Source organism: Nyctereutes procyonoides, unplaced genomic scaffold (assembly GCF_905146905.1).
Source record: "Nyctereutes procyonoides isolate TBG_1078 unplaced genomic scaffold, NYPRO_anot_genome, whole genome shotgun sequence".
Classification (NCBI taxonomy): domain Eukaryota; kingdom Metazoa; phylum Chordata; class Mammalia; order Carnivora; family Canidae; genus Nyctereutes; species Nyctereutes procyonoides.
The window spans coordinates 171,825-195,332 of record NW_026575137.1 but is presented as its reverse complement, the minus strand read 5'-3'; the positions used below and the strand labels follow the sequence as shown (position 1 = coordinate 195,332).

Sequence of the window (23,508 nt, the reverse complement as noted above, 5' to 3'; positions counted from 1 at the left end):
ACACTAAGCACATAAAAGACAATCCAAAGGATGAAATAAAATATTTACAAATCATGTATGTGATATAGAACTTGTATCCAGGAAATATAAAGAACTCTTACAACTCAATTAAAAAAAAATCCAATTAAAACCTGGACAGAGGATTTATTTTTTTTAATAAATTTATTTTTTATTGGTGTTCAATTTGCCAACATACAGAATAACGCCCCGTGCTCATTCCGTCAAGTGCCCCCCTCAGTGCCCGTCACCCATTCACCCCCACCCCCCAACCTCCTCCCCTTCCATCCACCCCCCCTAGTTCGTTTCCCAGAGTCAGGAGTCTTTATGTTCTGTCTCCCTTTCTGATATTTCCCACACATTTCTTCTCCCTTCCCTTATATCCCCTTTCACTATTATTTATATTCCCCAAATGAATGAGAACATACACTGTTTGTCCTTCTCCAATTGACTTACTTCACTCAGCATAATACCCTCCAGTTCCATCCTCGTTGAAGCAAATGGTGGGTATTTGTCATTTCTAATGGCTGAGTAATATTCCATTGTATGCATAAACCACATCTTCTTTATCCACTCATCTTCCGATGGACACCGAGGTTCCTTCCACAGTTTGGCTATTGTGGACATGGCTGCTAGGAACATCGGGGTGCAGGTGTCCCGGCGTTTCATTGCATCTGAATCTTTGGGGTAAATCCCCAACAGTGCAATTGCTGGGTCGTAGGGCAGGTCTATTTTTAACTCTTTGAGGACCCTCCACACAGTTTTCCAGAGTGGCTGCACCAGTTCACATTCCCACCAACAGTGTAAGAGGGTTCCCTTTTCTCCGCACCCTCTCCAACATTTGTTGTTTCCTGCCTTGTTAATTTTCCCCATTCTCACTGGTGTGAGGTGGTATCTCATTGTGGTTTTGATTTGTATTTCCCTGATGGCAAGTGATGCAGTGCATATTCTCATTGGACAGAGGATTTAAATAAACATTTCTCCAAAGAGACACAAGTGGTAATTACCATATGAAAATATGTTTAACATCATTAATCACTTAGAAAATTCAAATCAAACCCAAAGGAAATACTTCTTTACAGCTACTTAATGCCTAGAACTAGAGATAACAAATATTAACAAAAATGTGGAGAAACAGGAATTGATATATTGCTGGTGGAAATATACTGGTCCAGTATATTTCCAGTACTGCTTTGTAAAACAATCGGGAAGTTCCTCAAAATGTTGAACATTATATGTTTAACAAAATGTTACCATATAATCCAGTAATTCCAGCCCTAGGTATACAACCAAAAGAAAACATACAACCACACAAAAACTTGCACATGAACATTCTATGCAGCCTTCAAAATAGCAACAAAAACAAATAAAAACAGGGATCCCTGGGTGGCGCAGTAGTTTGGCGCCTGCCTTTGGCCCAGGGCGCGATCCTGGAGACCCGGGATCGAATCCCACATCGGGCTCCCGGTGCATGGAGCCTGCTTCTCCCTCTGCCTGTGTCTCTGCCTCTCTCTCTCTCTCTCTCTCTCTCTCTCTCTCTCTCTCTCTCTCTCTCTCTCTCGCTGTGACTATCATAAATAAATAAATAAAATTTAAAAAAAAACAAATAAAAACAATAGAAATGTCTATCAAATTATAAGTGGATAACTAAAATATGTTGTTCACTGAATGGAGTATTATCTGGCAATGAAAGGGAATGAAGTGACGATATACAGTGCAATATGGATGAACCTCAAAAACATTATGGTAAGTGAAAGAACCCGGACAGAAAGACCAGATATGGTAAGATTCCATATATATGAAATGTCCAGAAATGAAAACTCTAAATGAGACAGAAACTAGAGCAATGTTTACCTAGCAGTAAGGGCACTTATGGGAAAAAAATGATAACCATAAAGGGATATAGAGTATCTTTTTGGGAGGGCAAAAATATTTTAATGCAGATTGTCTGGTGATGGTTGCATTTACCATGAATGAATATGAAAAAAACACTGAATTTGTATACCTTAAATGAGTGACTTTAAGTTGGTGAATTGTCTGGTATATAAATTCTATCTTACTGACACTGTTGAAAAATGTAAGTAGGATTAACCCATCTATTTATTGGAAAGTAAAAGGAATGTTAGACTCAATCAAGAAATAATATTCATTTTTTATGCAGTATTTTAAAACTGCATCTAAAAGAAAATGATTCAGAAATGTCACAAGGAATAGATTATGCAAATATACATAAGAAAGGAACAAAAAGAGTTCACGATATCAATACCATCTAAGGTTGAACACAAGGCAGAAAGCATTAAGAAAACAAGAAGCTCTTTCTTATATATGAAACAATCATGTAATAGAATATGAAAAACAGCTTTGTGCCATTTGCCCAACCTTTACAAATGTAACTTTATGCTATATTTGCTTCAGATTTTTTTGGTCTATTGTTCTGTATAAAACTCCATGTGTCCTCTCCTGATCCTATTTCTTTGCCTCCTTCCTTCACCTGTCTACATACCTTTTCTCTAAAGTAAACTGGATGCAATGTCTGTCCCATCACAACAATATTTATAGCCACACTGTTCATAAAAGAAAAACTTGTAAGCTATATAAATTTATATCAATATATATGAAGAATATCCTTGCTACTCAATAGGTTATGAAAATTAATGAATGAACTAAGACTATATCTACTATTTTAAAAATACTATTAATGAAAAGAAAAACCAAGTTAGGACATTATTTATGAAATGTTCAAAATTCTGCAAAATACTTTATGTCTGAAAATCTATAAATATATAATCAAGTATTAAAAATAAGTTGAGAAATAATAAAAAATGAAGTTGTGTATATCTTTTGCTGTGAAGAAGACTTAAATTTTAAAGAAGTCAATGCATCAATCAATTCCTTTATGGAGTAGGCTTTTTTCTCCTCGAAATTATCCTTGTCAACCACTAGATCATAAATAAGTATGATTATCAGTATTTCCTGATAAAAGTTTTTAAAAGTTTGCTTTTCTGCGTTAAAATTTTTTAAACCTAGCTAGAATTGATCTTGTGCATAGTATAATTATAATATAAATTGAGGGGCGCCTCAGTCAGATAAGCGTCTGTCTCTGGCTCAGGTCATGATCCTAGGGTCTGGGATTGAGCCCCACACTGGGCACTCTGCTCAGCAGGGAGCCTGCTGCTCCCTCTCCTTCTGCCTGCTGCTTCTCCTGCTTGTGCACTCTCGCTCTCTCTTTCGAATAAATAAAATCTTAAAAAAAAAAAAAAAAAACCTAAATTTATTTTTTTTCTGTAACGTTGGTCATTGTCCCAGAACTATTTACTGTATTCTTTCTCTACTGTTGTGCAATGCCTTATTTGTCACGTATCAGGTGTCCATACATTAATAGACTGAGATCTATTTTGTTACACCTATTTTTATTTATCTCCATCCTAATACTGCTCTGTCTTTATTATAATAGATTTATAGTGAGCTTATATATGATGAGAAAAGTTTCTCTAACAACTTGAATAATGCTTTGGCTCTTCTTGGTTCTTAGATCTTATGTAGAACTATTAAGATTAGCTTGTTAAAGTTTCACTAATCTAATAATCCCTAAATGGCTCAGCCCTCATTTTTCAGATTTTCTTTTCTACCCTAAAACATTGTTCTATAATTTCCTCCATATATACATTACCATCTTTTATTAAGATTATTCCTAGATACGTATTCATATCTTACTTGGGAATACGTAAAGCCTTTATCAAAATACCAGGTAAACAAGTGAAATAAGTCAGACTGAGAAAGACAAATATCATGTAATTTCACTCATAAGAGAAAGCTAAAAAAAAAAAAAGAATAAACAAAAAGCAGAATCAGGCTGTAAATACAGAGAAAAAAACTGATGGTTATTTGAGGAGAGAGAGGTAGGGACTGGGGCAAAATGGATGAAGAGCGAGAGATACAGGCTTCCAGTTATAAAATGAGTAAGTCATAAAAATAAAAGGCACAGGCTTTCTGTCCCTTTCTGGTGTTCAAGATGTCAAAGCAATGATGTGGTGAGTCCTCTGGGGTGAAATTCTGGATTTCCCGGATTCCCCGTAGGAGCCATGATCAACTGTGCTGACAACACAGGAGCTAAAAATCTGTATATCATTTCTATGAAGAGGACCAAGGGACGGCTGAACAGACTTCCTACTGGAGGTATGGGTGACATGGTGATGGCCACAGTGAAGAAAGGCAAACCAGAGCTCAGAAAAAAGGTACATCCAGCAGTGGTAATTCAACAACGAAAGTCATGCCAGAGAAAAGATGGCGCAATTCTCAATTTTGAAGATAATATGGAGGTCATAGTAAAAAATGATGGTGAAATCAAAAGTTTTGTTATCACAGGACCAGTTGCAAAGGAGGGTGCAGACTTGTGGCCCAGGATTGCATCTAATGCTGGCAGCACTACATAAAAATAAAAGGAATATAGTCGGTGATGTAGCAGCGTTGTATGGGGACAGACGGCAGCTACACTGTAGTGAACACAGCATAATGTATAGAGTTGTTGCATCATTATGTTGTTCATCTGAAACTAACATAATATTGTGTGTCCACTACACTCTTTTTTAAAAATATAGTATAGTTTTTACAAAAAAAAAGAGTACTGGGCAAACAATAAATATTCAAACTATTAACTGCCATTATTAATGTATATTTTAGTATATTATCTATTAGTTTTTAGTGTGGTGTAGGAATGTTTTTGAGCCTTTGCATGTTGATTTTCTATATAAGAAAACTTGCTTCCCTTTTTTAAAAATTTATTTTAGAGAGAGAGAGAGAGAAAGAGCTCGAACATGGGAGGGAGGAGGAGAAGGAGAGAGAGAGTCCCAAGGTGACTCTCTACTGAGCATGGAGGCCTATAGCTCATGACCCTGAGTTCACAAGCCTGGAATCATGACCTGAGTTGAAACCAAGAGTCAGACACTCAACAGACTGCACCACTCAGGAACCCCAGAAGGTGCTTCACTTTCTTATGAGTTCCAATGCTCTGTGTTTTTTCTTAATTTGCTTCTAGTTTTAATATAGGTCATTACTTCATGAATATACCCTTCAAATTCTAGTTTCCTAAGAGATGTATCTTGAATAAATGTTTAAATTGTTCAAGTGTTTTCCCTGTATAGCTTTCTTTAATATATTAATATTATTCCATCACTAGCAAGATTTCCCAGGATGCAGAGTATGAGGTAGAAAGGTGATAGAGAATCAAGTGTTAGGATCATTTATGGAAGAAAAGGGAAAGAAACAGGACTGGGCAAAAGGAAAAATTAGACTATAATGAAATCCCAGTGGAAACACCATCAAACACCACAAGAGGCTCCAAAGCTAAGATGGGATGGTATACCAGACTTTTATTAAATTGGCAGGAGAGGGTCATGTCCTTAAACTTCCTGATGTACCAGTTATTTGAATTCAAGTTGTACAGGAAAAGGGGCTTGAACTTGGACAAGCTGACTCTTCATCCAGTCATTTCTTGAAATTGACCAGTAGCTGAGAGTTATCTATTAGCAACATTTCCAAGCACTAGGACAATGGTCCTTAAATTGGACTATTTTTTTTTCAGCCACAGTATCAACTAAATATAAACTGCAATAATAGATTTTGTGGTGTTCAACTTCCTTAAGTATTGGGATAAACCATATTTTGATAATGTGATATTTACATATATACTGATAAATTCAGTTTGCTAATACTTCATACTATTTTATAAACACTGCTGTTTCACTTGCTAATACTTTCTTCCCTATCTTTAAACTTATATTTGTAAGTGACACTACTCTATACTTTTTATTCATTTACTCATGGAATATTTAATGAGTGCTTTCTATGTAGCATATACTGTTGGTGTTTAGGATATACCTTTCAAGAATATAATTCTTTATTCTGTTTCCATAGAAGCTAAGTATTAATTTCATTTGTTGAATATCCACAACATACTTACTTCAAAATCTTCATCAGATATTGCAGAAAATTGTTTTCATCCAGGATAAATGCTTTTGTCTTCTTTAACATGTTATTAAATGTGCTTTAAAATTATATTCTAGGCTCACATTAGGTGGAAGATTTGTTATAAATATGTATATGTTATTAATACTGCATATGTTTTTCTTCTTTTCCCCACTCTCTTTCTGTGTGGCTTTACGTTTTCTAGCTCTTTTAATAATGCCTGTAGCTGACCCCATTAGATGGTGACAACACTTATCGCGGTAAGCACGGAGTACAGAATTGTTAAATCAATGTGTTGTACACCTGAAACTAATATAACATTATATGCTAATTATACTTCAATTTAAAAAAAAAAGAATATGGGTTTACTCCAAGTTTTGTTGAGGGAAATGGCAGACCCAATCAAGATACTTTGGGGTCTTGGAGATTAGCATAACCCCAAGATGAATTTGGAGGCATTTTTTTTTTCAGCCATAGCTTATGAATAGGGTGCCACACATTAAACTGTTTGCAATCAATTAAATACTTTATCTGAAAACTCTGTATTTGAAGACCACTTCTAATGTGCTTTACTGATAGAAGCTAAATTTCTGGCTTCCACCTCTCATTTATTAACCCAGTGGGCAGCAGCCCCACAAAATCAGCTCTGCTCACAGTTATTCACATTCTTCTCTGAAGAGATCTGCCTCATATTTGAGGCTAGCTATGTATTTATTTGTTTTTATTATGCTATCTGTCATTAGCATCTAGATTTAAATTTAAGTACTAAATTTACAGTCTTGTTTTAAAATATCTGAAAGGCACATTAAATGATAAATAATGTAATACTGCCTTGACCTTCAGTGGAACAATTAATAGCATCCATAACCAGACATAAAATTATTTACATAGATAAAGGATAAATATGTAGGAATCTAATAAATCAAATAAAAAGGTGATATAATAATTATTTCTCCATCTGCAATTTGGAAATGCAAGTCCCCTCATAAACACATAGAACACTTACATAAGTGTCTCAAGTTTTGCTTTGTTTTTTATACAAGGTACATTTTTTTGTACATTTTAATTCCAGCATAATTAACATACAGTATGTTATTAGTTTAAGGTATAAAATATATAGATACCGGGTATCCATACATCACCCAATGTTTATAATGACAAGTGCCTTCCTCAATCCCTATTTCACCCATTCCCCCCACCCACTTCCCCTCTAGTAACCATTAGTTTGTTCTCTATGTTAAGAGTCTGTTTCTTGGTTTGTCTTTTTTTTTTCTCTTTGCCCACTTATTTCTTAAATTCCACGAGTGAAAGCATATGGTATTTGTCTTTCTCTGACTTATTTCATTTAGCAGGATACTCTCTAGCTCCATTAATGTCATTGCAAATGGCAAGATTTCATTCTTCTTTATATATACACACATACACATACACACACACACACACACACACACACACCATCTTCTTTAACCATTCATCTATTAACAGACACTTGGGCTGCTTCCATAATTTGGCTATTGTAAAGAATGCTGCAATAAATATAGACGTGCATGTATCCCTTTGAAATAGTGGTCTTTGTAGTTTGGAGGTAAATACCCAAGAGTGTGATTACTGGATCATAGGGTAGTTCTATTTTTAACTTTTTGAAGAATCTCTAAATGTTTTCCACACTGGCTACATTCCCACCAGCAGTGCAAAAGGGTACCTTTTTCCCCACATCCTTCTCAACTCTTGTTTCTTTTGTGATTTTGGCTATTCTGACAGGTAGGAAGTGCTATCTCATTGTAGTTTTGATTTGCATTTCCCTGATGATGAATGATGTTAAGCATTTTTTCATCTGTCTGCTGGCCATTTTTATGTTTTATTTGAAGAACTGTTTATTTCTTCTCAGGTACTTTTATATAGTACCTCATTTAAGCCTCAAAACAACCCTATGATATATATGCCATTATTCTACCATTTTAGAGATAAGGATAACAAAACACACGTTGATTTTAAGTAATATCTTGAAATGACACACAATTGGTAAATTATGAAAAAAGGATTCAAACCTAGATTATCTAAAGAACCAAACTCTTCAGCATGAGTATGTCAGGGGAGAAATCAGCTAAGATGTCTAATCACCAAATCACCATGTTCTAAAGATGAGGACACAGGAGCTGTATTACTGATGATAATTACCCTGCAGGAATAAACAAGGGACACAGAAGGCATTCGCATCATAAGGAGCTGAGGTGAAGACTTGGAAAACAATAAATTTAGGTAGCAGAGAAAAAGAAACCAGCAAAGGAGATCAAATTTGAGAGGAGACCCAGAGATGTGTCTTCCAAGGATCCAAGGATCCTGCATGTAACACAAAACAATTTGTTTCAGGGTTAAAAGAAATTATATGTTGTTTTCTAAATTCCCTGTTAGACTGATGGGAATAACTTCTATGATAATAAAATTCTACAAAAATACAGTAGCAATTCAGTAGACCAGATGATTCTAGTAAAGTTCAGAAAGCAGTATTTTCAAATATCATTTAGAATTAATTAAATTGGCTAAAATTTTTACTTCACATAAAAATTCAAATGAATACATGAAAATCCAAATGAATTAAAGACCAGAAAAATTATGACCCATATATTCAGATTTTAGTAAATTATATTAGAATAAGATTTAATCACAAACTTCACTGATGTGGATCAGCATTTAGTTTAAATTCTTAGTGTTATACTACTTATATTATTTCGAAGAAACATATTTAAATTAGTTTCTCAAACACTATACGTGTTAATTTTTTACACACTGATTATAAAAACGAATCTTTCTTCACACTCCCATATCACAATGAGCATTTCCTTCATATCCATCACCAATATTTATGATTAAAAATTATATTTTGTGAACTGATAATTGGCTTTCACACTAATCAGTCAGTTCCACAAGTGTGAGGTCTGCATCTTTTTTTACTTATCTTTCCATCTCTAGGTGCAGCATACTGCCTCATCACATGAGGAACTCAATCCCTATTTTTGAATAAATGAATCATGACAGAAAATTCTTCATAGTAGGGAGGAGGGGCAAGATGGCACAAGAGTAGGGTCCCCAAATCACCTGTCCCCACCAAATTACCTAGATAACCTTCAAATCATCCTGAAAATCTACGAATTCGGCCTGAGATTTAAAGAGAGACCAGCTGGAATGCTACAGTGAGAAGAGTTCGCACTTCTATCAAGGTAGGAAGACGGGGAAAAAGAAATAAAGAAACAAAAGGACTCCAAGGGGGAGGGGCCCCGCGAGGAGCCGGGCTGAGGCCGGGGCGAGTGTCCCCAGGATAGGAGAGCCCCGTCCCGGAGAAGCAGGAGCTGCACCAACCTTCCCGGGCGGAAACGGGCTCGCAGGGAGTTGGAACAGGACCCAGGAGGGCGGGGATGCCCTCGGGCTCCCTGGGACACTAACAGACACCTGCGCGCCCCGGGAGAGTGCGCCGAGCTCCCTAAGGGCTGCAGCCCGCGCGCGGCGGGACCCGGAGCAGCTCGGAGGGGCTCGGGCGGCGGCTCCGCGGAGGGGGCTGCGGGGCGGGAGCGCGAATCCAACAGCGCAGGCCCCGGAGCACAGGGCGCCGGGACACAGCCCAGGATCCGGCCTCCCCCGGGACAGGCAGAGGCCGGGAGGGCCCAGGACAGCGAGGACGCTCCTGCCCCGAGCTGAGCAGATCAGCGGGCCCGCCCCGGAGCCTCCAGGCCCTGCAGACGGAGAGCTCCGGAGTTACTGCGGGGGCTGACTCCAGGGCTTCAGAGCTGGCCCCGCCACTGTGGCTGTTCCTCCTGGGGCCTCACGGGGTAAACAACCCCCACTGAGCCCTGCACCAGGCAGGGGCAGAGGAGCTCCCCCAAGTGCTAACCCCTGAAAATCAGCACAACAGGCCCCTCCCCCAGAAGACCAGCTGGACGGACCAGTTCCAGGGGAAGTCAAGGGACTTAAAGTCTACAGAATCAGAAAATACTCCCCCGTGTTTTGTGTGTGTGTGTGTGTGTGTGTGTGTGTGTGTGTGTGTGTGTGCGCGCGTGCGCCTTTTGATTTGTTTGCTTCCCCCACCGTTTTTTTCCTTTTTCTTTCTCTTTTTCTTCTTTTTTCTTCCTTTTTTTTTTCTTTTTCTCTTTTCTTTCCTTCTTTCTCTCCTCTCTTTTTCTCCTTTTCCCAATACAACTTGTTTTTGGCCACTCTGCACTGAGCAAAATGACTAGAAGGAAAACCTCACCTCAAAAGAAAGAATCAGAAACAGTCCTCTCTCCCACAGAGGTACAAAATCTGGAATACAATTCAATGTCAGAAAGCCAATTCAGAAGCACTATTATGCAGCTACTGGTGGCTCTAGAAAAAAGCATAAAGGACTCAAGAGACTTCATGACTGCAGAATTTAGATCCGATCAGGCAGAAATTAAAAATCAATTGAATGAGATGCAATCCAATCTAGAAGTCCTAACGACGAGGGTTAACGAGGTGGAAGAACGAGTGAGTGACACAGAAGACAAGTTGATGACAAAGAGGGAAACTGAGGAAAAGAGACAAACAATTAAAAGACCATGAAGATAGATTAAGGGAAATAAACAACAGCCTGAGGAAGAAAAACACCTACATTTAATTGGGGTTCCCAGGGCGCCGAAAGGGACAGAGGGCCAGAATATGTATTTGAACAAATCCTAACTGAAAACTTTCCTAATCTGGGAAGGGAAACAGGCATTCAGATCTAGGAAATAGAGAGATCCCCTCCCCCCGCTAAAATCAATAAAAACCGTTTAACACCTCAACATCTAATAGTGAAGATTGCAAATTCCAAAGACAAAGAGAAGATCCTTAAAGCAGCAAGAGACAAGAAATCCCTGACTTTTATGGGGAGGAGTATTAGGGTAACAGCAGACCTCTCCACAGAGACCTGGCAGGCCAGAAAGGGCTGGCAGGATATATTCAGGGTCCTAAATGAGAAGAACATGCAACCAAGAATACTTTATCCAGCAAGGCTCTCATTCAAAATGGAAGGAGAGATAAAGAGCTTCCAAGACAGGCAGGAACTGAAAGAATATGTGACCTCCAAACCAGCTCTGCAAGAAATTTTAAGGGGGACTCTTAAAATTCCCCTTTAAGAAGAAGTTCAGTGGAACAATCCACAAAAACAAGGACTGAATAAACATCATGATGACACTAATCTCATACCTTTAAATAGTAACTCTGAACGTGAACGGGCTTAATGACCCCATCAAAAGGCGCAGGGTGTCAGACTGGATAAAAAAGCAGGACCCATCTATTTGCTGTCTACAAGAGACTCATTTTAGACAGAAGGACACCTACAGCCTGAAAATAAAAGGTTGGAGAACCATTTACCATTCGAATGGTCCTCAAAAGAAAGCAGGGGTAGCCATTCTTCTTTCAGATAAACTAAAATTTACCCCGAAGACTGTAGTGAGAGATGAAGAGGGACACTATCTCATACTTAAAGGATCTATCCAACAAGAGGACTTAACAATCCTCAATATATATACCCCGAATGTGGGAGCTGCCAAATATTTAAATCAATTAATAACCAAAGTGAAGAAATACTTAAATAATAATACACTTATACTTGGTGACTTCAATCTAGCTCTTTCTATACTCGATAGGTCTTCTAAGCACAACATCTCCAAAGAAACGAGAGCTTTAAATGATACACTGGACCAGATGGATTTCACAGCTATCTACAGAACTTTACATCCAAACTCAACTGAATACACATTCTTCTCAAGTGCACATGGAACTTTCTCCAGAATGGACCACATACTGGGTCACAATTCGGCTCTGAACCGATACCAAAAGATTGGGATCGTCCCCTGCATATTCTCAGACCATAATGCCTTGAAATTAGAACTAAATCACAACAGGAAGTTTGGAAGGACCTCAAACACGTGGAGGTTAAGGACCATCCTGCTAAAAGATAAAAGGGTCAACCAGGAAATTAAGGAAGAATTAAAAAGATTCATAGAAACTAATGAGAATGAAGATACAACCGTTCAAAATCTTTGGGATGCAGCAAAAGCAGTCCTGAGGGGAAATACATCGCAATACAACATCCATTCAAAAACTGGAAAGAACTCAAATACAAAACCTAACCTTACACATAAAGGAGCTAGAGAAAAAAACAACAAATAGATCCTACACCCAGCAGAAGAAGAAAGTTAATAAAGATTCGAGCAGAACTCAACAAAATCGAGACCAGAAGAACTGTGGAACAGATCAATAGAACCAGGAGTTGGTTCTTTGAAAGAATTAATAAGATAGATAAACCATTAGCCAGCCTTATTAAAAAGAAGAGAGAGAAGACTCAAATTAATAAAATCATGAATGAGGAAGGGGAGATTACTACCAACACCAAGGAAATACAAACGATTTTAAAAACATATTATGAACAGCTCTACGCCAATAAATTAGGCAATCTAGAAGAAATGGATGCATTCCTGGAAAGCCACAAACTACCAAAACTGGAGCAGGAAGAAATAGAAAACCTGAACAGGCCAATAACCTTTTGATGAAGCAGTCATCAAAAACCTCCCAAGACACAAAAGTCCAGGGCCAGATGGCTTCCCAGGGCAATTCTATCAAACGTTTAAAGAAGAAACCATACCTATTCTACTAAACAATGGAAAGATAAAAAGAGATGGGAATACCTCCAAATTCGTTCTATGAGGCGAGCATCACCTTAATTCCAAAATCAGACAAAGACCCCACCAAAAAGGAGAATTACAAACCAATAACCCTGATGAACATGGATGCAAAAATTCTCAACAAGATACTAGCCAATAGGATCCAACAGTACATTAAGAAAAAAAATTTTTTTTTACATTAAGAAAATTATTCACCATGACCAAGTAGGATTTATCCCCGGGATGCAAGGCTGGTTCAACACTTGTAAAACAATCAATGTGATTCATCATATCAGCAAGAGAAAAACCAAGAACCATATGATCCTCTCATTAGATGCAGAGAAAGCATTTGACAAAATACAGCATCCATTCCTGATCAAAACTCTTCAGAGTGTAGGGATAGAGGGAACTTTCCTCTACAATCTTAAAAGCCATCTACGAAAAGCCCACAGCAAATATCATTCTCAATGGGGAAGCACTGGGAGCCTTTCCCCTAAGATCAGGAACAAGACAGGGATGTCCACTCTCACCACTGCTATTCAACATAGTACTAGAAGTCCTAGCCTCAGCAATCAGACAACAAAAAGACATTAAAGGCATTCAAATTGGCAAAAGAAGAAGTCAAACTCTCCCTCTTCGCCGATGACATGATACTCTACATAGAGAACCCAAATGCCTCCACCCCAAAATTGCTAGAACTCATACAGCAATTTGGTAGCGTGGCAGGATACAAAATCAATGCCCAGAAATCAGTGGCATTTCTATACACTAACAATGAGACTGAAGAAAGAGAAATTAAGGAGTCAATCCCATTTATAATTGCACCCAAAAGCATAAGATACCTAGGAATAAACCTAACCAAAGAGGTCAAGGATCTATACCCTAAAAACTATAGAACACTTTGAAAGAAATTGAGGAAGACACAAAGAGATGGAAAAATATTCCATGCTCACGGATTGGCAGAATTAATATTGTGAAAATGTCAATGTTACCCAGGGCAATACACGTATAATGCAATCCCTATCAAAATACCATGGACTTTCTTCAGAGAGTTAGACCAAATTATTTTAAGATTTGTGTGGAATCAGAAAGGACCCTGAATAGCCAGGGGAATTTTAAAAAAGAAAACCATATCTGGGGGCATCACAATGCCAGATTTCAGGTTGTACTACAAAGCTGTGGTCATCAAGACAGTGTGGTACTGGCACAAAAACAGACACATAGATCAATGGAACAGAATAGAGAACCCAGAAGTGGACCCCGAACTTTATGGTCAACTAATATTCGATAAAGGAGGAAAGACTATCCATTGGAAGGAAGATAGTCTCTTCAATAAATGGTGCTTGGAAAATTGGACATCCACATGCAGAAGAATGAAACTAGACCACTCTCTTGCACCATACACAAAGATAAACTCAAAATGGATGAAAGATCTAAATGTGAGACAAGATTCCATCAAAATCCTAGAGGAGAACACAGGCAACACCCTTTTTGAACTCGGCCACAGTAACTTCTTGCAAGGTACATCCAGGAAGGCAAAAGAAACAAAAGCAAGAATGAACTTTTGGGACTTCATCAAGATAAGAAGCTTTTGCACAGCAAAGGATACAGTCAACAAAACTCAAAGACAACCTACAGAATGGGAGAAGATATTGGCAAATGACGTATCAGATAAAGGGCTAGATTCCAAAATCTATAAAGAACTTATTAAACTCAACACCAAAGAAACAAACAATCCAATCATGAAATGGGCAAAAGACATGAACAGAAATCTCACAGAGGAAGACATAGACATAACCAACATGCACATGAGAAAATGCTCTGCATCACTTGCCATCTGGGAAATACAGATCAAAACCACAATGAGATCCCACCTCACACCAGTGAGAATGGAGAAAATTAACAAGGCAGGAAACCACAAATGTTGGAGAGGGTGCAGAGAAAAGGGAACCCTCTTACACTGTTGTTGCGAATGTGAACTGGTGCAGTCACTCTGGAAAACTGTGTGGAGGGTCCTCAAAGAGTTAAAAATAGACCTGCCCTACGACCCAGCAATTGCACTGTTGGGGATTTACCCCAAAGATACAGATGCAATGAAACGCCGGGACACCTGCACCCCGATGTTTCTAGCAGCCATGTCCACAATAGCCAAACTGTGGAAGGAGCCTCGGTGCCCATCGAAAGATGAATGGATAAAGAAGATGTGGTCTATGTATACAATGGAATATTACTCAGCCATTAGAAACGACAATTACCCACCATTTGCTTCAACGTGGATGGAACTGGAGGGTATTCTGCTGAGTGAAGTAAGTCAATCGGAGAAGGACAAACATTATATATTCTCATTCATTTGGGGAATATAAATAGTGAAAGGGAATATAAGGGAAGGGAGAAGAAATGTGTGGGAAATATCAGAAAGGGAGACAGAACATAAAGACTCCTAACTCTGGGAAACGAACTAGGGGTGGTGGAAGGGGAGGAGGGCGGGGGGTGGGGGTGAATGGGTGAGGGGCACTGAGGGGGGCACTTGGCGGGATGAGCACTGGGTGTTATTCTGTATGTTGGTAAATTGAACACCAATAAAAAATAAATTACTATGAAAAAAATAAAGAGGGGATGTCAAAAAAAATAAAATGTAAACAAATACCAAAAGAAAAGAAAAGAAGAAAAAAAAGAAAAGAAGAAAAGAAAAGAAAAGAAAAGAAAAGGAAAGAAAAGAAAGAAAAGAAAAGAAAAGAAAAGAAAAGAAAAGAAAAGAAAAGAAAAGAAAAGAAAAGAAAAGAAAAGAAAAGAAAATTCTTCGTAGTATATTTCAAGGCTGCTTTAGGGGCAAAATTTGTGGCTGTTGAACGATGTACTTTGTCTCCCTCCTGACATAGATTACTTAGATTAAGCCCAAAATAAAGTTCAAAGAAACAAACATCAGATATACTTTTATGAGTGATATGTCCTGATATGATAGGTAAGTAATTATCACGTATCATATATTCTTTTCCCACTACCCCAATTCATGCTGTCATTTCTTCTCACTTAGACTATTCAGTAGCTTGCTACCAGTTAATTCTGATTTAGTGAAAAGATTCCTTGGGTTAAAAATTCAGAGACTTGGTTTCTGTAATTTCCTGTGCTATCAACTGTTATCATGTATTATACAACGGGACTGGACATTCTCAAAATTCCCCTTAAGTCATATTGTTTTCCTCAGTTAAATCCTCCCTTCAGGTTTCCTCCAATTACATTCTCAAAACAGATCAAATGTCAACTTTGTACTCAAATCATTCTAATTCTTCCATAGGAATTCAGTGGCACTACAGAAAGGTCCAGATTACTTAGAATAGAATTCCCACTGTCCAGGATCTGAACCCAATCTACCCTTCCGACATTTTCTGTCACATTTTTTCCAAGTACATGCAAGCAAGAAATCCTGGTCTGCTAGTTTTTCTCATTTGCCCTACACTTTCCTGTCTCCATACATTAACCCCTTTGAGGGGCCCTCCCATGTAATACTATATGTCTGTATCTTATCCATCCTTCATGCCATCTCCTACAGGATTCCTCATTCTTGGCTACACTTAGATTCTTCCATTCTCTATATCCATCAAGATTCGTAAACTTTTATTTACTATTATTTACATTTTATTTAGTATTATCAACTAAATTTTTATCTTAGTAGGAACAAAATCAAATTTATTTTCTACTCACAGTACTTACTGCTTTACAATGAAAATAATAATTAGCTGAAAAATACCTATAGAAATAAATATTGCAACTCCTATTTCCCCCTTTTTTTCATCATTTATTACCTCTAATTTTAAATTAAAAAGTATTTTTTTCTTTTTGAAATGCAAGTTGTTTGTATAGTACTTGTATTATTTTCTCAGGATACTATGCATGCATGCAAAAAAAGTGCTAAAATCACATATGTTAAGATTGTTGATGAATTTTCAATGAATTAATGGGATTCCTTTATGTTATTGGGAATAGTTCAATATTTTTCAAAGATACATACTTGCCAAAATCTACTCTTGATAAATACTTGGATAGTTTCTAATTGAGAAACATTATGAACAACACTGCAATGTACATTCTTATATATATATTTTGGTGCATTCACTTCTCTTTGGAGAATACTTAGGACAGATACAAACAAGAGAATTGCTGGATAAGACAAGCTGATGTTCAATTTTAGTTAACACTATCAGTTTTCCAGAGGAGTTTACCACTTTACTGTCCTGCCAGTAGTGAAGCTGACTTCCACTTGCTCTTCATTCTTGCCAAAGCTATGTGGCATACCCGATTTTTGCCATTCAGATGGCAGCTTTGCATCTGTCACCCAAGGGATGGTTCTGGGATCACCAGTTCTGAAAAATCAATGGGACGTGCATTCCTGAATCACAGAAGAATGTAGCAAATAAAAACGCAGTTCTTACAGGTTGCCGGTAAGCAGTCAGTTGGACTATCCCCCCCCCCCCCATCCAATCCCCCAACCCCGGCTCAGGGCAGAGAAAGTATTCAAAAATGCCCATCTCTCAGTCTTCCCTGAAACAGACTGACTGTATACACAAACTAAGGATCCAGCTTCTAATTAGCCAGTGAGTACTTCCACTGCCTTCTTCTTCCGGCTCACTGCCACTTAAAACCAGGTCAACAGGTCTCTAGAAGGAACTTGTACAAATGCCTGGAGCTCTAGTTTTTGTGGCTGCTTTTTATCCTTATTCTAGGCCATTTATCTCTGTCAATCTCCAAACTTTGTTCCATTAGTCTGTATTTGGACCAACCCCATACTGTCCTCATTAACATACCTTTACTAAATGTTTGGATATTGTGCTGTGGTTCTTCAAGATTTTCTTGGTTATAGCTGGTGCGAAAAATTCTTAGTCCATATAAAATTAAAAATCATCTTGCAATCTTCACACTCAAAAAAGTATGATGTAGTATTGAGATTGCACTGAATTTACAGATCTAGCAGGGAATAATGGACATCTTTACAATACAAAGTCTTCATAAAACTATGTACAATTTTTAAATCTCTGGATTACACAGGAAATGAAATAAATTAGCAGACCAGAAAGGAACAAGGATGAGTTTGAGACAAGAAAAAAGAGAAGTAAATAGGATGGATTATATCAAGATTAAAAAGTTATTATCAAAAGGACATTAATTTGCATCCTCTATATATCCTGTATCAACTGATTATCTCTGGTTAGATAATTTAGCTAATTCAGCAATCAGTCCTTCATTATCATAAAATAAATGAATTAACTAGAAGAAATCTGGAGATGAAAAACTGGTAAAAGTCAACAAAATTACTCATAAAAATAAAGTAAGTACATTAAATGTATGCCAATTATTTTAAAATGGTATCAATTTGAAGGACAAAGTACCTGAAATGCTTACATATTGAATGTGTTCAGGATTAAAAAAAGAGGGTTTGCTTCAAGATAGCTGACTGGCTTAAAAAGATCATTTGAAATTGAATAAATATATGGTCCATATTTTTAAAATTTGCTGGTAGTATAAAGAATCATTTTGATTTCAATGACTTTAAGTAAAATGGTAGAACCCCAATACCTAAATCAGTTAAAATTATAAAGATTTAATGAGACAAGAATTTTATGGGTATAATCCTAATCTCAGTATCAATATTTTCTCTGCATCCCTTTCTCATGTAAAGCCTTCCAAATGGAACAACTGTGATAAAAGTTTTAATTTAATGATATCTATAATAGCTCCATTCATAGTGAAGCATACAGAATAATTAAAATACATCTAAACCCAAGCATAATTAAAATACATCTAAACTCAAAGCTCTAAGAAGTGAATTGTCTCATTAATGGAATGCCTAAGTAGTCCAAGAAGAGAACAAAACATTCCATCAGAGCATGAGTAAGTATATCCAAGAAGAGAACAAAACATTCCATCAGAGCATGAGTAAGTATAAAATGTTACTGAAGATACACTTGCTAATAAAGTAGCTTTTCAGTATCCTCAATGTATCAAAGGAAGATGATTTTCTGGTTTCAACAGAAAATCAGTCATAATATGTTCCAGATAACTTTATGTTAGAATGTTTCTAAAAATTATAAAGCCAAAATATACCCAAAATGAAAAGTTATATTTCCACTTACATCTATACATTCTTTAAATATATGTGTGTGTGTGTGTGTGTGTGTGTGTATAGAGAGAGAGAGAGAACAAATAAAAATAAATATGGTAATACAGAACACAGCATTTTCATTAGTCTTTATAGAAGGGTATTTTACAAATTCTACTATGGGGGTGCCTGGGTGGTATAGTCAGTTAAGTGTTGGACTGGGTTTCAGCTCAGGTTGTGATCTTAAGCCCCACTGCAGGCTCTCCACTCAATGCAGAGTCGCCTTAAGACTCCATCTTCCTCTGCCAATCCCTCCACAACAATAAGTAAATAAATCATTTTAAAAATCTACTATGAAACATAAAAATTATGATAAAAATTGATATGTGGGAACCTGAAGGAGCTCAATCTGGTCACTCAAAATAAAAAATTAAATATAATTTTTTATACCAATGACTTCCAAAGACTCAAAGGTCCAAATCTTTGTTACAGCCTCCAGTAACTACTGTTCTAATATCATCTCATTTCCCTCTCACACTTTTCTCACTATATTCCGAAAACCCTGGCATCCTTTTAACCTTTTAACTCACCAAGTATATTCTGACCTGAGTTTTTTACACATGTACTTTCCTTTATCTAGAAGATAATTTGTCAACACTCATAATCTAGCTAAGTTCTACCTATTTTCCTGGTCTCAGAAAATACCTCTTAAGTGTCAGTTGCTCAGTGGTATCATCTTATCTACATTAGATCACCCAAATATTCCCTTTTAAAGTTCCTTTTTACATCTTAATAAATACATCATTATATATAATGGTATTTATTATATAACAAAAGAATTTTTTTTAACAAAAAACAACTAGAATTACCAGGAGACAGAGAAAACAAAAGTTGAGGATTTCTACCTAGAATGATAATCACTAAGATGTAACAGGAGGTTATAAATTGAGATTGGTAGGAAAAGATGAGGAAATCTCCATCCAGAATTCATCTATTTCGGTACCACCATAAGACCACATACTTCACTTGTGGAATCAAAACTACTCCAAGATAGGAAAGTGGAAGATGTTTAAAAAGGAACTTCATGGGTAATTTCAGATATATTCTAACTTTAACATGAGTAGCAAAATGGCCTGTCCTTTTCACAAGATTCCAAGTATCTCCTTTTGAGACAAAGCATGGTGCAAATGATTCATTAAGCACACAAAATGTAGAACTATTAATGGTCTTGATCCCTTTGTTTAGAGTAATAAAATTCTAGCAGATATTTGCTTCTCTTTGCTTTCATATATTTACTATATATTGTAATTACCAGAAACTTACAGTATATAGTGATAAAAAACAAAATGTTCATGGTTTGTAAAACACAAAAGATTACATAAAAACTTAGAGAAATCTAAAAGGGGACGCCTGGGTGGCTCAGCAGTTGAGCGTTTGTCTTTGGCTCAGGGCATGATCCTGGAGTCCCAGGATCGAGTCCCGCATTGGGCTCCTCGCATGGAGCCTGCTTCTCCTCCCTCTGTCTGTCTCTTACCTCTCTCTCTCTGTGTCTCTCATGAATAAATAATCTTAAAAAAAAAAAGAAAAATCTAAAAAAGATTCTACTTGTGTGTTATGATCACTGTTTCCTTGAAGTACAAAAAAAAAACACAAACATTCCACTGAAACACAAGTACCGTGTGCAATTTAAATATGAAAGACATGAGAGAGAATAACCATAAAATACTCAGAATAATGAGTCAGGATGTTTTAATACGCATAATGTTAAGGAAAAAAATACCCAGTGTCTTCAAATTACTGGATGCTAAACAACTGTATTTCTTTTAAATAGCTAAAAAATTGTGGTAAGAAATTTATGTTTTGGAAAAATCTGCTCTATTCCCCTAAGATGTACTTATGGAATTTCCTATATATATGAATTTTCTTGGACCAATTTTAATAGGTTCAGTAAATTTAGTATTCCGATGTTCAGAAGCACAGTAAAATTAGAAGAGGTGGAAAACTAAAATAGAAACACTCAAGTATGAAAAAAGTGCCCACTTGCTGTATAAGGTCAATAGATTCTTAATATATATATGAAAATAATTTCTGAGATTATAACAAAATATTGCTAGGCAATGCAGTACTATATAACTTCATAAGAATTCTGTATAGGATAAGAATAAAAGAACTGTCATATTGATATGCAAATGCTAAGTACCAATTGAGGACATTTATGGGCTAGGTGGCAGTTCCTACAGTGCAAATGATTTAATTTTGCCTAAATAAACTTTTAGAGATTTAAAAACAACCTTAAAAGTTACCAATTAATGAACAAATCTGTGACTGAACCCATTATCAAACTGACAACAAAGAAAACCAGAAGGAAAAAAAAAAAAAGATTCTGCATTTGAGGGTTTTTTTTGTTTGTTTCTATTTGTAGTGGGGGTGGTTGAGAGATATTTTCCTAATAGGCTATAAAGTCTGCTCATTCTCTTCAGGTAGCTGAGAGATCAAAGAAACTTCAAAGCAAAAAGGAAAAAATGAAGGGGCTGTTGAAAAATTCTCACAGCAACATTAGAACTGGAGGTACTTACTGCTTCCAGGAATGTGTGGCACCTAAGGCCATCCTGTGCTGAGCCAAGATTAAGAATTCGTCACAACTCAAGATTCAATTTTCAGGTAACTGAGACTGAAAAAGACCTGTGACTTCCACATTCTGCAACATGATCAGCCACTTCCAGCAACATGGCCAGTGTTCAGAATCTGAATCAACTCAAAGTTAGGTAGGAAAATTGTCCAATAATTTAATACAAAAAGCCCCACAAGCTTTTTTTTCCTACCGATTGCTAAAATATTCACTGGGAAATTTTAAATCACCAAACTCATCTTTTCTTTTGCAAAGTTTACACTGTAAATCTAGAGCCTTGCTAACTCAGTATGTTGCATAGATCAACAGCTTCATTATCACCTGGAACTTGCTAGAAATACAGAATACTGAGTCCCACTCCAGACCTACTGTATCAGAATGTACATTTTAAGACTAAAGTACATGAGATTTGAATGAATTAAAGTCTGAAACACATTAATTTAAAATCTGCTTCTTGGGGGCACCTGGGTGGCTCAGTGGTTGGGCATCTGTCTTTCGCTCAGGTCATGATCTCAGGGTCCTGAGATCAATTCCAGCATTAAGCTCCCCACAGAGGGCTTGCTTCTTCCTCTCCCTATGTCTCTCGAGTGTCTCTTCCTCTTTCTGTGTCTCTCTTGAATAAATAAAATCCTTAAAAATAGATTTTAAGGATTATGTATTTAATAAACAAATACATAAATACATAAATAAATAAAATCTGCTTCTCTGAGAGGTTAAATAAGTCTTTGGGTACTTCCCTTGGAAAACACAGACCACTGATTATTTATGCACAGTACACTGGCATAATTGAACACGATCTTAATGACATGTTTAGTGATCCCTCAAAATTTGCCTATTGATTGGAAATTGAATGAAAGGAACAAAAGTAATCCAACATTCTCTTTGGTATTGAATATTAATTGTCATCCTTCCCCATCTTTTCTTTCTTGAACTACCTTCTAACAATTACCAATTTTTTTTTTTTAGATTCTATGTATTTATTCATGAGAGACACAGACCTAGGCAGAGGGAGAAGCAGGCTCCATGCAAGGAGCCTGATATGGAACTTGATCCTGGGACTCCAGGATCACGCCCTGAGCCGAATGCAGACATTTAACTGCTGAGCCACCCAAGCGTCCCCAATTAGCAAAGTTTTAACACTCAAACAAAATCTAGCCAATAATGAGGGAAGTGTTTATATATTAAATCCCTTATAAATATATGAAATTTTTTGTAATTATAAATATCATTCTAAAAGGTATACGTAGTATCATCAATATTCAAAATATTAAGGTGTGTATAAGGTAAAATTTTGGATATGAAATGTCTTAACTATACTGTTGCCAGCCTGCATTTCCACATTAAACTCTCCCACAACACATATCAAATATAACCATAGCTAAAAGCAAGAAGTTTTCTTTACATCAAAAATTCCCAAAATTGTGTTCGTTTTTGATTAATGGCATCACCAATCATTCTGAATAATAAAATCTTATCCAGTTCCATCATTCACATCTAATCTGTAAGTTCTACTCCTTTTCATTCCTCCTTCCAATACCTTAGTTCAGATCCATATCACCTATCAAATGATCTACGGTAACAGCTTACTAATTGGAGCTTTAGATCTTTAATCTCTACCTTTTTCCAAATTAACTCCACGATACTAACAATTATTAAAATAAAGCACAAGTTATATCTTGAGCCTCAAAAAATGTTTACCATATTCTACTACTTATATGAAAAGTTTAAACTCCTCACCCTAGTGTTTAAGGCTCTTTACAATTACACATCTCCAGGCTCATTCTCTGCCACTGCTTCCATGTACCCTACTGTCCAGCTACTTTTAACTTCTCAATATCTTTCTAAGTTCAAATATATTTTTATTGTTTTATCTATAAGACTTTATCCTTTTCTTTCACACTGGACTTTTCTTTCTTCCTTCACTCTATCAAGATTTGCCCTTTTTTCAAGACTGAGCTTAATGATGATGCCTTTATATGTTTTTTTTCTTCCCTCATTTACATTAAATCTCATTATTTTTGGATAATCTCATCCAATCAACTGTAAGGTCCTTGAGAAAAATGTTTCTAAATAAATATTTGTTAAATTGGATTAAATACTCAATTTGCTATACAAGAGAAAATTTATAGCGTGTCAAGACACAAAGGATACTATAAAAAAGAATGTAT

The 23,508-nt window shown here is 36.6% G+C and overlaps 1 pseudogene; it reads left to right on the top strand.

Moving 5' to 3' along the window:
- Positions 1-4,009: 4,009 nt before the first annotated feature.
- On the top strand, positions 4,010-4,430 carry LOC129495776 (60S ribosomal protein L23-like; annotated as a pseudogene).
- Positions 4,431-23,508: the final 19,078 nt, after the last annotated feature.